This window comes from Amblyomma americanum, chromosome 2 (genome assembly GCF_052857255.1).
Source record: "Amblyomma americanum isolate KBUSLIRL-KWMA chromosome 2, ASM5285725v1, whole genome shotgun sequence".
In the NCBI taxonomy this organism is placed as follows: domain Eukaryota; kingdom Metazoa; phylum Arthropoda; class Arachnida; order Ixodida; family Ixodidae; genus Amblyomma; species Amblyomma americanum.
In genome coordinates this window covers 4,481,544-4,497,890 of record NC_135498.1, presented here as the reverse complement: position 1 = coordinate 4,497,890, position 16,347 = coordinate 4,481,544, and the positions used below count along the sequence as shown (strand labels likewise).

Here is a 16,347-nt window from a genome sequence, read left to right as displayed (position 1 = left end):
GTTGAAATAAAATGATGAGACCTGCGTAGACGATAGGATTCCGAGGAGAGGAAAAAGCACTACAGGCATGAGCGACGTGATGGGGAGCGGGATCACTTCGGCCGACCAGTAGAATGCCATCCAAAGGATTACGTAGGCGCACCATCCCGCCTTGAATGAAGAGATGCGAAGAAAAATTTAGCTTTGCTTGAAGTTATGCCACCTGAAGGAAGCGAATCGGTTACCAAAAGCAGAGAAACCCCAGAAACCGAGGGTAAAGAAAGAATGCATCGGAGGCGGTCAGACAAGGTTGTGCTCAATAAGCTAGTGAAGCAGTTTGTTAACGCCAAAAAAAAATGTTATTCAATTGATTATGCCCTTGGCGTAAAATTTAACTGCAGCTAACAACACTGCGCATCTCTAGGAGAGCTGAAAGTGGTTAAAAATAAAGCTGCCATACTGTCATTCACCGATTAATGCCGCCACAACGAGCTGAGACGTTGTCAAATTAGGATTCAGTTCCCGTGCTAATGTATTAATAGAATACACTATCCACTGCGTTAACGGCGGTATAAATTAACAAGTCTAGTCTTAACTTAAAAACTGATTCATCTCATTGCGAGCTGTGTTTCGACAACGCTTAAAAATCACCCAAGTACACAGGCAGTCCGGTCAATTTTATCTACCCAGCTAGCCGCACCGCCTATTTCGTTTAGTTCGAAAAAAAATTCGCTTTTTGCTAGAGAGCTGCGGAATAAGTTACCAGAAACTGTTTTGTCAACTATGTTGTTTCCTTCACATAAACAAGCAATGAAAACACTTGAACACTAAGCAGAATTCTAAAACTGTAAAAATTACGCGCATTTTAATGCGTAAATATTCGAAGGCCGATTATCCCGAAAAGTGTGCGGCGTTGGCGAGTGAAGCCTCGGTTGGCGGTAGGCAAAGTGAAGTGGCAGAAATCGCTCTCTCTTTCTCTCTCTCTCTGCTTTCAGGGGAAAGAAGGGAGAACGAAAGTTAGAGAGGGTGGGAGGCGATGGATTGTAAGACGAGCGGGCGTAAGGCGTGTGACATTGTGGTTGCTGGACTCGATCACGCCATCCGCTCGCAATGAACCCATCAGCTGCTCCGTCTGGGGGCAAACACCAGTGCTAACGCATATTCTTCCGCAAGAACGGCATTGATCGTCTGTACATTTTTTTTCTGCTCCTTCTTTATTGTTCTTAGTTCACTCTTTTTCCACTCATTTTGTACCTTTAACGATCATCTCAGTTGTTCTAACTTTCTTTTATTTAAGGAACCCACAGAAAACTCCTCCGCTTACTTTCGGGGTCCCTTCTTTATAAAGATTGTGGGGACGTGCCCGCGCTACCTTTGGTCTGCTTTCCCGCGATGCGCCGTGCAGCAACAGCATCGCCCCGATGCGGGGCGCGCCCGTGACCCTCCCTGGTTAACTTAACAAGAGAGGGCGCGGGCGTCACGGCGCCACAGGCGGCTTGCTGCACGCGCGCGGGACAAAGCATCACGCTCTTTGGCTGAGGAACATCGCAGCGTGAGGACGTGTCGCTCACGGTGCTCCGCTCTCCGCCGGCAGGGCGAGGCCTCTTGGGGGGTCGTTCTCCCGCATCTCGTCTCGTCCGGCCGCGGAGTATCCCTTGCCTTAGCGTGGGCGAACATTCGCTCGCAACCTTGCTTGCGAGTCGGATGGCCTCAATTCGTTAGCGTGCTTTGTTGCTAGCTGGCGTTACTGTTGCTGTAGCAATAAACGCCCATTTGTGTCAGCCAGAGTGTCGTTCCTTTGTTCCCTGAGAGCAACGCCCGCAGTGGTCGGCGTGCGTTTTGGTAGCGTATGCGATTACGGGGTGGGGTCCAGGAGGTTCTGAACTGTGTCAGCCGCGGTTAAGTGAGGAAAACATATTTGTCCCCCACTATTAAAAATCCCACATGGTGCAATGTAAAGCCATGGACGCGATACGTAATAGCGATAGCGTAATGAGTTAATTTTCATATATGCATTATGTCATTCTCTACTTTAAATTCATAGATCACTGGGAGTCCCCACACCTCTCCTGGCGCAGCGGTGCAGCGGTTAAGCGATGTGCCCCTACCCAGTGATGACAGGTGCTCCCAGCGGTGGGCCTTGTGCTCAGGTTAATCTTGCCGAGCGGCCAATGATTAATTTAACTGCCAGGGTGGGTAGTTTGCTCCCTATCCGGTGGGCAGGGTGTAATGGCGCCGCAAAGTCATGTGACCTAGGTGGCCCGCCTGCCTCCTAGGTTGCTCTCTGGAAACCACCTGCCAGATTCATGCTCGTTATTTTTCGCTCACAACGCCGACACCGGATTTTCTGGACAACGAGGCATTTAACACTGCCCCGTTAAGGAATTTAAGATTTATGATTCTTATTTCACATTGCCTTCCGGACTCCTTCTGTAAGGACCGTAAGTACTGACCGCTTTCAGCGTCAACAAGCACAATAGGAGTGCGTACATAATTTGCTCTGATCACCAGAAGCCACAAATATCTCTAAAACACCCTAAAAAATTGCATTCACCTAAGTAACAAAGGAAGCAAGAAATCGATTCTTATGTGAGCCACGAAGTCCGAAAGCTGTTCTTTTAACTTGGAGTCATGCCGTATTGGGAGGTTCCGGATTAATTCCTCCTACGTAGGTTTCTTTACGGGCGATCAAAGTCTGAGCACAGGGGTACTTGTGGGATATATAGATACAGAGAGGAAAAAGGCAGGGGTGTTAACCAGAAAGGTTTGCGGTTGGCTACCCTGCAAGTACTTGTGGGAATTTTTCCGCCATTGAGGCGTGTTTATAGTCTACGCGTGAAAATTTTAGATCATCAGCTCAGCAATATTCGCCATTATTACAAGTGAAGCATAGAGGTCACTAAATTAATTAATGTCTTTTTCATCAGGCTTAATTTTACATATGACTTCAATTTACTGAGCAGCGATGGGGCATTGTTGCTTGAGGAACTGAGAGAAAGCAGAGAGAGGTAATCATAATCAGTGATTTCGATTGTAAACGGCGGACGGTCACCACTAAGGAACATGCTAACCCCTCAAACCCACATTTACTAAGCTTGCATTGCTGCTACGCATAAATCAAAATAAAGCATATAGCAAGGTGAACTCATTTGCTTGCTCTCAGTGTGTTGGCACTAAGCCAGAAGCTGCAGCTCGCTGGAGCTAAGCGCGGCCAAGCTCCTAAAACTTCGCGCTCCCTGGAACGGTGCATGATTACATTTAATTTCCACGATAAAAAAATCTGTTTTCGAAGGAACCGGAAATCATGCCCTTCAGTTTGAAACCAATTTTAGCAGGAATGAGATCTATTTCGAGCTGGGTTAATGAACCGTAAACCGTGTCCAGCTAAAAAATTCACACTTCCAGTTAGCTCCAGCTGGAAAATTGCTATGTGGTGTGGCTCCACATATCCAGCTGGAAAATGGCACTCCGGCTGGAAACTCTACCGGATAAGTATTTTTCCAGCTGGAATGAATACCCCTGACTAAAGACTGCCAGGGCTACATTTTCATTTTTTGCTTTTACCGGCCGGGTGCCGAAATTATGCGTACGGGCCGTTCATACTGGCGACACGCTTTGATAGTTCGGTATCATTTTGCTTGCGCGAGCTGTAGCTTCTACTACAATGACGTCTTACTCTGTGCACTCGTAACCGTAGGACGTACGTGAGAAACCTCGCTGGCTTCCGCCAGCAGTTCGATATTTCTAGGCACTTCTAAGCAATGAAGAGAGAACGGTTTGCAATATGTACCTTTCCACCGATAGAAAATGCTACGGGGAGTAAAAACAGCGGAGCAGCAAATATGGAAATGAGCCTCCAGCGAATCTGGACTGCTTTGATGAGGTGCATCATGCTTGAGCAAGCTGGTCTCTGGAAAGGTGTCAGAGAAGAGAGAATTAACGTCTTGATTGATGTTTCTTGCCGGTTGTATTTCACGACGTTGACAATAAACCCACAAAAAAGAAAATTTAACTTCTTTCTTCTTTTCTCTATGTGTGAAATTGTCAAATTTTCAAACAGATTGTGCTCTTATGTCTACAACTGCTGTCTTATCTACAGCAGTTTATGTAGCCAGGCCCCAGCTCCGGCGGTCGTCATCGAATTGTTTCTGCCTTGACGGCACAAAAGTTTGTCTTTATAAACATTTAGTTTAAAGACAACATCTGTGATGTATATAGCTATGTGAATCCTTGTATGTGTTGAAGAACCGCGGTGAAAGCGTCAGAAGTACTGATAAGTGCGTATAATAATTTCAGAATTATTTCGAAATGCGCACATTGTTGCCACAACAGCGCGAAAGCTACTTTAATACTAAAGATGACCACGGCGCTTCTTCAATATTTATTCAACGTAGTGACATTGAGCACTGCTAGATACAGATTGAACTAGAGCGACGACGTCGGAAATTCCAATGGGAGCGGGGCTTTACCGTATACTTCTCTGCTGCACACATATCACCGCTGTGTCATCTGTGAGCGCGTCTCAGCATTACGCGAGGCAAAACTTAATCAGCACCGAATCACATCTAAAGAAAATTCAAATATTTCGTGCATTGAAACTATTGATGTTGCCTTGAAATTGGGTTTCCAACGGCGCTCTTTGGCGAATCCGAGTCTTTGGAATATTTAAAGCTAGTGAAGGCACATCTTCAATCAAATACATTTAGTGAAGCGAAAGACAATCTAAGAATGATACTCAGACGATAAACTGTGATGCATACGTCCGAAAAGGAAACACAAATTGTGGTTGTCTGAAGGAATGTAATATTTGTGCGGTCAGTCGTAAGCACTTCCTTTCTGACATTCGCAAGTTCAGCCGAAATTGGCTTGTTAAAGTTGGATTTCTGGACCCCTACTGGTGACTCTAGGCGCGCCTTCTCATTCATTTCATTACTGTCCAACGAGGCTGTAATGAAAAGAGAAAAGGGGAATAGAGCGATTGCCCTTCCCCCAAAGCGAAAAAGTTAAAAAAAAGGCTGTGCTGAGTCTCACCCTCGTTTTTTTTTTTCTTTCTAACCAAAAAATCTAAGCAATGAATGGCTCAAATGGGACCGCACCTGTTGTCCCATTTGAGCTGAACAGAGGGCAAGACCAAATCGTACAAAACCTAAGAAGTATTGCCACGTTCGCTTCAAAACATTTCACTCTTATTCTTTGTATCGTGCCTACTGAACCGATCAGTCGATTTAGAACAACATGGAAATATTTAGAATGGCACACTCACCAGCGCTGATTCAGCTGCAGGGGCTTTCCCGCTGCGCTGACCTGCGGCACTGCTAGGAAAACATTGCTTTTCATCGCCCACCCGACAAGCTGCGACCTCTTCCTCGGCGAAGCCTTCTTATCGTTCAGTTATATAGCCCACTTGGCATAGCCGGTGGCAGATAGGCGACGACTGTGCGGCTGAAACGGAGTTCTCGAAGCAGCCACGGGCAACGACTGTAAAGGAATATAAGTCAGTGAAGTGGAAACAAGAAAAAAATAAACGCTGCCAAAGTGGCGACGTCGTGAGTGAATACCTGAAAACGATAGCAGCGCCGAAGGGGCTGTGGTTGCAGGCTTTGAAAACAATGACACGCTCCAGTATCCTGCCACGTGTCGCAAAGCGTCCGGTTATGAAAGTTTCCTCGAAACGCTCATTCATTCACGAAGACGCTGAAAGAAAGAACATCGGTAGGCAGTCATTAGCCTGTGCCGACTGCTAATTGGGAGCAGAAGCCGACAGTGCAGCCTAAACAGAGGCGCGTGACAGCGAGCGTGCTTTGCTGAGAGGTTTCCTTTTTTATTTTGTCTTGTTTTTCTCTGTTTGAAATGCTTTGCAATTACTGTGGCATATAATTAATGAAACAGAAATCTTCTCTTTCATAGCGACATAGTGACAACTAGCTGATTAGCGCCAGCCAAAAACAGTCCCAATGCTGTCAACGCGATCAGCAATGAACGCCGGTTATAACGTGAAAATGGGATCGCAGCAAGACCCGGAAGTATGGCTTTTAAGAAAACGCAGGCGATATTTTGCAGTAGAAAATTGTCTCGCAGCCGTTTAGGCTCACATGTGACCATAAATAAGCGAAATGAAAATGAAAATGTAACAAAGTATGTACAATTGTAAGAATGCTTTCTTTATTAGTCCCCACCCCTTAAGTAATACCCCAGTCATGGGGCCTTGAAGGAAATAAAATGAAATGAAATGAAACGAAACCCCCAGGAGCGCGAATAGTGAAGGCAGGCCCCTCATGCGAGGATCAGGACAAGATTCCTGGCTTGCATCTCATCGCTCATCCTAGCCTTAGAATGCGTGCTTTCAGCTCATTGATGTTGTGCACGATGTCACGTGCCTGGACTTACTGGTAGTACCAGATGAAGCGGAACGGAAATGGCAGGAAGTGTCGCCTTGTAATCGGGAAAGGGAACTTATTGACATGGCGAAAAGGGTGAACAGCAAAACATGGATTAATATATGAAACGCAGACAGCTGCCCAAAAATCACCTCCTGCTCTGTCTGCACAACACCAGATGTTGAAGCCCCTCCTCCCCCGAGCTTTCATGGTCATATTTCCCATGTAATGGTGTCATAACAAGGAAAGCTTGTCAGTACATTTAAATAAACTCGCAACGGAAACCCAGGAATACAACATCTGGTCATATTCTTTCCACGGCACACATGCGCCACACGCCAAGGTGACCAGGGATGGCTACGTATGGAAATTTTTCAGGATGGCCGCACGGCTTCGTTAGAGCAGCACAACCAACAACTCAGGCCAGTCAGAATGAACAGTTAGGTGATACAGAATGCCATCGCGGAGGAAAAACAGTCGGAGGAAGGCAGTTGGGTTTGCAAACTCGAGGCGTTCAATGAACGGTTGTCATGAGAAATCATGGCGCTCTTCGTCGGCGATGTTGAGAAAGTCTGAAATTGCGAAGAGGCAATGCCCAGAGAAGGTCACACTCCATTTTGGAGGCTGTGCAGGGCTTTGCAGTCAGGATGTTTACAGGATGCTTTACAGGCACCTGCCAACTAGCCATGTCATGTGGTCTCATGATGTCATACGTCTGGTCGACCAATCATCGAATTTTATGCCAGACATCGCCGGACGCCGGAGTGTTATTTCTCTGATGATGCATTTAAAACGCATTAAGCCGGCTAGACTAGTCTAAAGTTGTTCGAGGTGCGTAGAAAGCATTGTCAAGAAGAGCACAACGTCGTCAAGATAGCTTAGACCAAATGGTGATCCTCTCTTGAATATACAAAGGAGGGCGACCATCACTCTCTGGAAAGTGGCTGGAGCAATGGGCCATACGACATTGAACTGGTTGATAATATCAGGCATAACGAATGACTCTTTTCTCAGTCCATGTCGTCCACAGCGATCTGACAGTAGCCGATGCTGAAATGGATAGATGAAATGCCAGCTATCGCAGTGAAAATATTGAGGTTGTGTCTTGTTTCTTTGTGATTTTGCTCTATGGAACCTCATATGAATATTGAAAAGTTTATTTCTGCAACGATGAAGCAGTAAAACAAGAGCCGGACATTTTTGTCAAAAGGAGGGTTATGAAGAAATAAAAACCACGAACGTTCTGCGACATGGTTATATGCTTCGACTCCCAATGGGAACGTTAACTGGGTGAACAAATTTTCAAGAGATGAGAACGTTGAGAGAGAGAGAGAGGGTTTATTGATAGGAAAGGCAGAGAGGTTGGCCCGAAAAATAAATATCTGGCCTGCTACTCTGCTCTGCGGGACGGGAAGAGGAGATAAAAGAAGGTCACGATGGGGGACGATGATGATGGGAGGAGGCAGATGAAAAACTACTTTAAAAAAAAAACAAGGCACACTTTCTGACATCACAAACGCGAGACAAGGTCCGTGTCGCTCAAAAAGCGTGAGAGGTGAGAACGTTGAGCATATAAAAACGCCCATGTCTTTGGCCTATAACCGTGTTCTCCTGACAAATCGCGCGAAAATGAAAGGCAAGTGAATGTTCAACCCCAGCTGCAACGTCTGAAACACGAAGGCTCGAGTGACGTTTCTAGCGTCGAAACCGTGGTCGTTCGCCTAATCACTCCCCCCCCCCCCCCCCCCCCCCCCACCCCCAGCTTCCTTTGCGTGGCATCCGGTGTGATGCCACCGCTCTTCGAACGCGTTTCTGCATTAGAGGAACACTGCAGACAATCCTTGTTTACTGTAAAAATTTATTATTTTGTTCTTTCTTGGAACGTTGACATTTGTCCGGCAGCAAGAGATGCATTTATGGCAGAGAAAATTGGATTGACCAATCTTTTGCGCTTCTCGATTCATGGAAGGTCAGAAACTGCGCAGAAGTACGACGGAAGGGTGTAAAGAAACGAATACGACAGCGTGGGTGCGGCCTGCGAGCTGTTTATTCAAGGATGCGAAAGCACAGGCTATTTAAGGCGGGAACCCAAGTGCGCGACCACCTTTGTCACCCGCACATGTACAGACAAACACAGGGGAGGGAAATTTACAAAATAACTGGTAACAATACTTGATGCCAGGTGAATTAACAAGGAAATCTGAAATCGTACCACGCAGCATGGCAATATCAAAACAAATACTTAGAGACGGCAATCTCTCTCTTAACAGGTAACTGGAGCAAAAGCGAAAAGTAACGGAATAAAAAGACGCGCTATGGCAACCTAAACGGTAAAATGCAAAACAACAGTTAAAAAGAGTAAAGGCAAAGGTGGGGCGATAAAACGTCGATTCAAATTCAGGATGTCCTGACCGAAACGGACGGGTTGTCACTGGTTTTTTAAATAAATTACGCTGAAGCAAAGCCTCCGATATCCGCACACAAAAATCAGTGCCGACGCAGACATTTTACTTGCGAAATCGTCACGTAATCACGACATCTGCATTTGTTTTTGGCTTTTCTTAGCTTATAGAAGCTCCGTTTTTGCCGCAGGGCTCTCTTAGTGATTAGTACTCGGTGCCCTATCGATACAGGCTAACCTCGATTCATCTTCGGTATCCCCTTAATAGGAAGCGTGTTCTTCGTGTCCCCACTGTGTCGTCTGCCTTTAGAGCGCAACATGATCAACACATAGCTATAACTAAGCAAAGCTTTTCGGCAGCTAGCTGGCAGAAAGGAGGCGGAATGAATTTGACTAACTTACCTTCTGGCTCAGGGACGGCGTCTTTGTGATTTGGGACAGAAGTAAGACGGTGTTATTGTGAGGAAGACGCAAACAAGGTCAAAACGAAAAATGCTGCAGCCACGCAGCTCGTCAAGGCTAATTGCTTGGCTGTCGCAGGGCAGCGTCGTAGCTAAGCCAACAGCAAGTGCACACTTTTACGAGGGTCCCGGATACGGAGACTCGACAAATGGGACCGTGGACTGTCTGACTGCGGCACCGGCCTTGATTTAGACCCTGCTTGGTGCATCTGGTGCCGGGAGGAATTCCTGCGAATAGTCCTATAGTTATTTGTTCGAAAGCCGTACCTTTGGTCTGGTCGGTCGAGGTGCAAGTTTGTTATGCTTCTATCGAGTTGAGAACGTTTATCACGGAAATCTCTTCGCGTAACAGACCATTGAACATTCGTGTGCCCAATTCCCCGTTCTTGGCCTTTATTAAGTACCGTGATATGAAACTTGGGACTTTAGAAAGGGGCAGAAACTTCTTGTCCTTTCGACCTCTGCCTGTGCGGGAAAGGAAAAAGATAGCGATAACGAAAGAGATCAGAGACTCCCCATTTATTACGCCCATTATGGCTCACGTCTACTTGGCCGTAGATTTTATTTTCTCCTGTAAAGGCGAAGGAGGGAGACGTCCGTAACTACATACTACACTGACGGAAACGCCGTACCCCACAGAGATTAAGTGTCTCATGTGGCTCTCGCTGTGAAACAGTGCGCATGTTACCCGAACATAAATAGTAGGCTCTTGCAAGAACGAAACGCAGAACACCTTTCTACGCTACGAAGGCCAAACTCCATACCTTAGGCACTTATATTTGTTGCGATCTCTTACACTAAGATATGCCGCAGCGTCGTGTTGAGGCAACGAATTTACGAATGCAGTTCGCAGAGAGTATCGGGTAAGAGTTCAGGCATTTTTTTTTCTCGCATTCCTCGTAAAAATAAAAACTGAAATTTTGTTCAGCCCCGTAATGTTGATACGTTGTCTGCTGGTACGAGTCAACAGGAAACGAATTGTCTGCACGTTAACTGAGCTTAAATGAAATTTGACTCAACTGGAAGCAAATTGCATGTATTCAGTTGAATGTAAATTAAATTCGCTTGGCAATAATTGCACTGCAGCTTAATTATCATCAAAAGCACCAAATAAGAATCTGGACATCACTGTTGCATGTAGAACATATAAGCAATATTCATGAAACATTGGCTGCAAGTACTAATACATTGCTGCAACGCGAAAAAAACAAATTTCTAGACAAGCAAAAGTCCGCATTACTCGAAGACTTCATGGCCTACATTAGATTTTTTCTTCCGCTGTTTGTGGATCCTTTCTACGCAAACATTTCTTGGCCTATACCAACCTTTAATTGCGTAAATGGCACCCAGATTTCTTCATAAATATGTACATATTTGCTACTCACCACTAAGAGTAGCGATACACCCTTCATAGACTGTATATAAATATGGTACTTATTTATTTATTTATTTATTTATTTATTTATTTATTTATTTATTTATTTATTTATTTATGCTTTGGTTTGGTTTAGTTTGGCTTATGGGGTTTAACTTCACAAAGCGACTCAGGCTATGAGTGACGCCGCAGTGGAGGGCTTCGGATAATTTTGACCACCTGCGGTTCTTTAATGTGCACTGCCATCGCACAGTACACGAGTCTCTAACATTTCGCTTCCGTCGAAATTCGACCGCCGTGGCCAAAATCCAACGCGAGACCCCCCCCCCAGTTTGAGTATTACTCCCCCCCCCCCCCCCTCAAGATGTGAAAGGGGGTGGGAGTGGAATGTGGAGTAAAACTCCAACTTGGGGGAACATTTGACCAGCACTGTTCTCACTTCGAGTTATTGGTCAATTCGCTCTCGCACTACCGAAAGCTTGCCGTCCCGGTTAGCTAAGTTGGTATAGAGCGACTGCTCCGGTGAAGCGGTGGTCCCGGTTTCGAACCTCGGACCAGGGCGAATTTTTCTTTAACTGCGAAGTTTCTGAGAAAGCTGTATAGCTTTCCTTTGTAGCCGTATGGCTGCGCTCGGGTGGATGCGATTTAGTAATTACTCCCTTAAGACAAGCGTCACGTTTGAAAAATGAAGGCGGCTCTGCGGCCGCAGTCACGCAGGCTGTAGGCAAAAACGTAGTGTGCCTAGACTGCACCAAGCGACGGTGCCTTCGAAATTGACTTGTGTGCTAATATTTGAAAGCGTGCACGTCGCTTGCGGCTGGAAACATTTTTGTTTAGGCGTGCAGAGAAGCTCTGCACTTCTTCGACCTTCGCCAGAAAGAAGTACAAGTCGGAGCGCTGCATCGGCTTCCTTCGTTCTCCACTCTACATTTGGCAGAAAGTAACAGTGCGGCTACGGGTGGACGTCTGCGTTGAAGGATCAAATGAAACCGACAGCGCGAGGTACAGACAGAAACTAATCGTCTACAGGTCTCAACTTCTGACCCGATACGGCATAGCAAATGCAAAAAGGACGAGGACGCTAAGCAGCTTTCTCACATAACTAACCTTGTGATGTGCTTCCTGTTGCCTCCGCGCCACTTCATACTTTCCAGTCATACAGTCACTTTCAGTTAGGCAAGTGCGTAGGAACTTTGCCGAGTGCACTGCTAATTGACTTAACTTGCTTTATTCTGCTTGTTTGAACAGACGTATGTGGCAACGAAACGCAGAAGATGCCAGTTTACTGTGCGATGTCAGTGCGCGAGATCCCGAAGTGGTCGGAATTATGCCGGAGCCCTCCACTAAGGCACCTCTTTCTCTCCTTCTTCTTTCACTCCCATCTTCCTCCCTTGTTTCCCGGTGCGACTGACGCATCCGCCGGAAAGTGAGACATGTACTGCGCCTTTTTACCTGCTGCGGTGGCTCAGTGGTTAGCGCGCTCGGCTACTGACCCGGGTTCGAAGCGAACCCCGGCGGCGGCGTTTCGATTGAGGCGAAATGCAAAAGGCGCCCGTGTGCTAGGCGATGTCAGTGCACGTTAAAGATTCCCGGGCGGTAGAAATTATTCCGGAGCCCTCCACTAAGGCACCTCATCCTTCCTTTCTTCTTTCACTCCCTCCTTTATTCCTTCCCTTACGGGCCCGGTTCAGGTGTCAGCCGATATGGAAAACAGGTACAGCGCCATTTCCTTTCCCCCAAAACCAATTTTAATCTTAATTTTTTGCTGCGCTTTTCATTTCTTCAAAACCAATTTTCATTTTCGCTGTGGTTCAAGTTTTCATCGATCTGCGTGACAGTTACAGCGCTTTCCCTTTCTCCAAAAGAAATTTTTTATTTCGGTCGCGACGCGTTTGAGGCGTACACCAACGTTAAGACAATTAGTGCACTTTTCCTTACAGGCTGTTCTCTTATTAGTATTCTCTCTTCCGGCCTTCTCCTTCTCGGCTCTCGGATGTTGTCCACGTGCGTGCGTCCGCTAGGTTTCTTCGCCAGTGAACCTTTATTTTGCCGGATAGTTATGTAGAACCGGGTTACATTGCCCTGCTAGATAGCCAGCAGCCCTACCAGATGGCCAGCGGTGGCGAGGGAAGCCGACCCCGTAGTCCAGCTGGAAGAAAAGCGGCTGATGCATGCGCCTCTTCAAGCCCCGAAAGCAGCCAGGGAGCACACGCACCCGAAAAAAAAAAGCCAGTCAAAAGACGAAACACTGCGAAGAGACGAGACACACACACGACCAGTCGTCGTGTACCAGCCATCCTCGTATCTTCGCCGTGTTTCGTCTTTTGACTGGTTTTGTTTTCGTGGACATGTAACAACTAACCCAGATTTCAACTCTACAGCACATGCACGCTGCCCAGCTCTAAGAACAGAAGCGGGCGATGGCAGCGGCACGCCCAGCAACCAAGAGAGTCGGCCGATACCCATTGAACAGTAGTACTGCCACCCCCATCTGCGGGTCGTCCTAGATTTTGCTCTTTCCCTAATTGGTATGATTTTTGGTGAAATTTAACCACCCGAAGCTGCATATGGGTGATGAAGGACATCATATTAGACGGCTCCGGATTAATTTAGGTTCCGCCGTGTTCTTTCTTTGGCATGCACTGACTTTGTATATCAGATCCCATGCTTACACGGGTGCTCACGACGAGATAAATTGCAATGTTTAAACCTTGTTTGTGTATTGAGATTGACACTTATCTCAGCACATCATGGACTGCAAATTCGAGCAATGAACGCGTAATAAAAAGACCGTTTAAATCGAAAGTCTTTATTTCAGGTATCTGCAAATGTTCAGTACATCCATGTCTTCGGGATTACTAGTTCATGAACATTCCCATTCGTAATTTCTTTAAAAACTTTCAACAATACGCTTAAGGGAGAAACGCCCTTGCATAATCCCGCTAATGTGGAGAACAAGACTATAAAACATCTGCGCACTTAAAATATAAGCTAGTAACACAACTACGCGAGCGGCAAGTTAACAGCCACTTAAATTAGCACCGCTGTTGCAGTCACTAATTCATACACCGACAGTTAAAAACGTGCAAGTGGAATTAGAGCAGGAATAAGAGAGAACCTACAGCAAATCCGTGCAAGTCTAAAATCACAGTGATTAGGAATATCGTTCTTGCTGAGAGATAACTTTTTCCAGCACCGTAAGGCCAAGAGGTGGGATGGAATTCAGCTAGAAATTTCTTTTAGCAGATTTGCACGCCTCACTTGTTAATCGTATAGCATTTAAGTTATCGCCTTGCAAAAACCACCCGGCTTCCGCGTAACAATATTCCCTGATTGGTTGAGAGGGTTATGACGTCATCAGCACCGCCAAATTAGAAAATATGAGGACTGGAATGTTCTAGTACCTTCTATTTGATTATCATATGGGCTTGTACTAACCTGTCCCACTAATCCACGTTAATACACAAACTAATACCTACTAATCCACCTCATTATATCCGCTACTTGTAACTAATCCACCCATTATTTTCTACTAATCCACCTTAATTAATTTTCTGAGGTGGGCCCACCTACGTAATTTTTGGGGTGCGTAGGTATTTTTGGCGGTCACCCAACTTTTCCAAATTCTGTCGCATTTTGCTTAAGATTGTGGTTGAGACTGCCCTCAAGTTTTACGCACGTAGTCACACTAGGTATTCGCGGTTACGGGACTAGTAAAGATAGAGTGCGTAAAACCTGTGACTGGATTAAGGCATCATCATTCTTCGCTCACGTCTCGCTCACAAAAAGATCTGGCACGAATACTAAAGCACGCATTATTAAAAATAACACTAGCGACAGAGCATTTGGGTATTAGCGCTTTCATGCAAATATGTACAAGCAAGCTAGAAGGAGAGCGGCTTTCAAGCCAACTTCAGAAAAAGTGCAATATGCCCTTGAGTTCAACCACAAAATCACTGTGCAAGGCAATACTCGCACATGTGCATTTTCCTAGACAAATGAAACACAAACATGGCAGTATAAATGGATGCAGAAAATGATATTTAAATTGACGGCGGCTAACAAAAAAGTTACACTTGACTTTTCAAGAATAGCCTGCGGCTACCGCCTTAGTGACCACTTCTAGCTAGGTGGCAGCATTTATAGATCCCCATTAAACAAAATGTTCACAGCTACGCTTTTTGTTATTCTTCCTTTTGTGTTTCATTTGATCACAACAATTTGTACAAGAACAGCAAAGATAAAATGATACACCTGCGTCATACGTATGTACATATATTACACAACTTTTGCTTCAAGGGAGCATGCGCAGAAGCTCAAGAGATGTCAACATTGAGAATCGCAGAGGAGATGCAGAACATCTGAAGCATTCACAAAGACGGTAGGGAGTGGGCAGTCAGAGAACGGAGTAACAATGCCCACAGGCTATGATGCGCCGCATCTCAAGCCCAATCTACGTTCACCTTTATCCGTGTGGCTATTTCGTTTGCCTGTTCAAAAAAAAAAAAACAACTTTTAAACAAATAGGTATTCCTTCGGGGGGGGGGGGGGGGGGGGGGGAGGGGCACTATTTTTTTTCTTCTGTGGTGTGACAACAGCCCACCTGTGCGCCCTAAAAGTTGGAGTAGGCTTCCGAATACTTTGGCTTCAAAGTGAATTCTAACAATAAAGACTAGACCCAACTTTTTCGCGACATGCGAGAATATCCGAAAGTTGTAAATATGCTCTGCCACAGTATTTGCCCCAGCAACTATATACAACCTCGACTCTGAACAGTTCTGAACGAAGATTTCATCCTGAATCAATTTCGTATAAGAGGGACACGAACCATACTGCCATTAAGTTTTTTTGTATTTTCTTCAAAACGAACTCATTGTCGTCACAGAGGCATCATGCGCGTTGCATTGTCGACGAAGCTCCGTGACGCTGGCCCTCTGATATTTTAGAGTTGGCTTACTTCTCGACAGATTAACCCGGCTACCACCGCACAACAGATCACTGCCCTCTCGTATCTACATACACGCACCGCTCAGATCGTAAGGAGCGCTCCAGTCTTTTTCAAACCTCCTTCACTGCTTTTGGAAGGAGGCGTTCTCAGCTCGAGCTCTCTATTCTCCGCTCGTGTGAAGGTGCTGGAGAAGTCATTCGCGCATGGGAGGTGCAATACCACTTGTGATGCATATATTTTCTACTCTTTACCCTTCCCTTTTTTTTTCACTTGGAAGCATCACCATCATCACAATTTCCGTGAGCAATACTTTCTCATTCATCTGTGAAGGGAGACGGTAGATCACTTATCTTTATTTACACACCTGCCAAAAAACCGCGAATAAGTTTAATTCGCGTATCTCTAATGCGCGTTAGATTATCTGCGTGCTGTCGGCGGTGGGCATAATTGTGGCAATGATCGGAATGTTTGTGATATTCGCCAGAACACCGGGAGGCGACGCTGGTGCAGCGGGTATTGCCCACTCCGGCAGCTTGCCCAGACCGAATATTGGAAATCCCAGCGCGTGTATCATGGCGACCTCCACGAGCACGCAGACCGTGTTCATGATGAATCCTGGCTTTGCCTGCGCAAAAAAAAAAAACATAAATAGTCGAACATTAGCCAACCGAGTTGAAAAATTAGTCGCATTAATAAGTTCGCGCGCGGTTTGTAACAGAGCCGCAGTATAATAATTTGTGCAGAACGGGCATAATTTTTTTTCTAATATGCATAGGCCACATATGCACTATGATTATTACAGTTCT

General features: G+C 45.8%; 1 long non-coding RNA gene and 1 pseudogene across 2 annotated transcripts in view; both read right to left on the bottom strand.

The window, feature by feature from the left end:
* Window positions 1-15: 15 nt before the first annotated feature.
* Window positions 16-9,646, bottom strand: LOC144120449 (uncharacterized). Its single transcript, XR_013312442.1, has 4 exons — window positions 9,160-9,646; window positions 5,538-5,673; window positions 5,243-5,457; window positions 16-150 (listed from the first exon to the last, which is right to left on the bottom strand). It is a non-coding gene; the product is annotated as an uncharacterized LOC144120449 (long non-coding RNA).
* Window positions 9,647-13,379: 3,733 nt separating this feature from the next.
* The window catches only part of LOC144120447 (Na(+)/citrate cotransporter-like), a 60,153-nt pseudogene continuing 57,185 nt past the window's right edge, over window positions 13,380-16,347 (bottom strand). Inside the window, exon 14 of the transcript XR_013312441.1 lies at window positions 13,380-16,166. The product of XR_013312441.1 is annotated as a Na(+)/citrate cotransporter-like (transcript). The remainder of the gene's footprint in view (window positions 16,167-16,347) is intronic.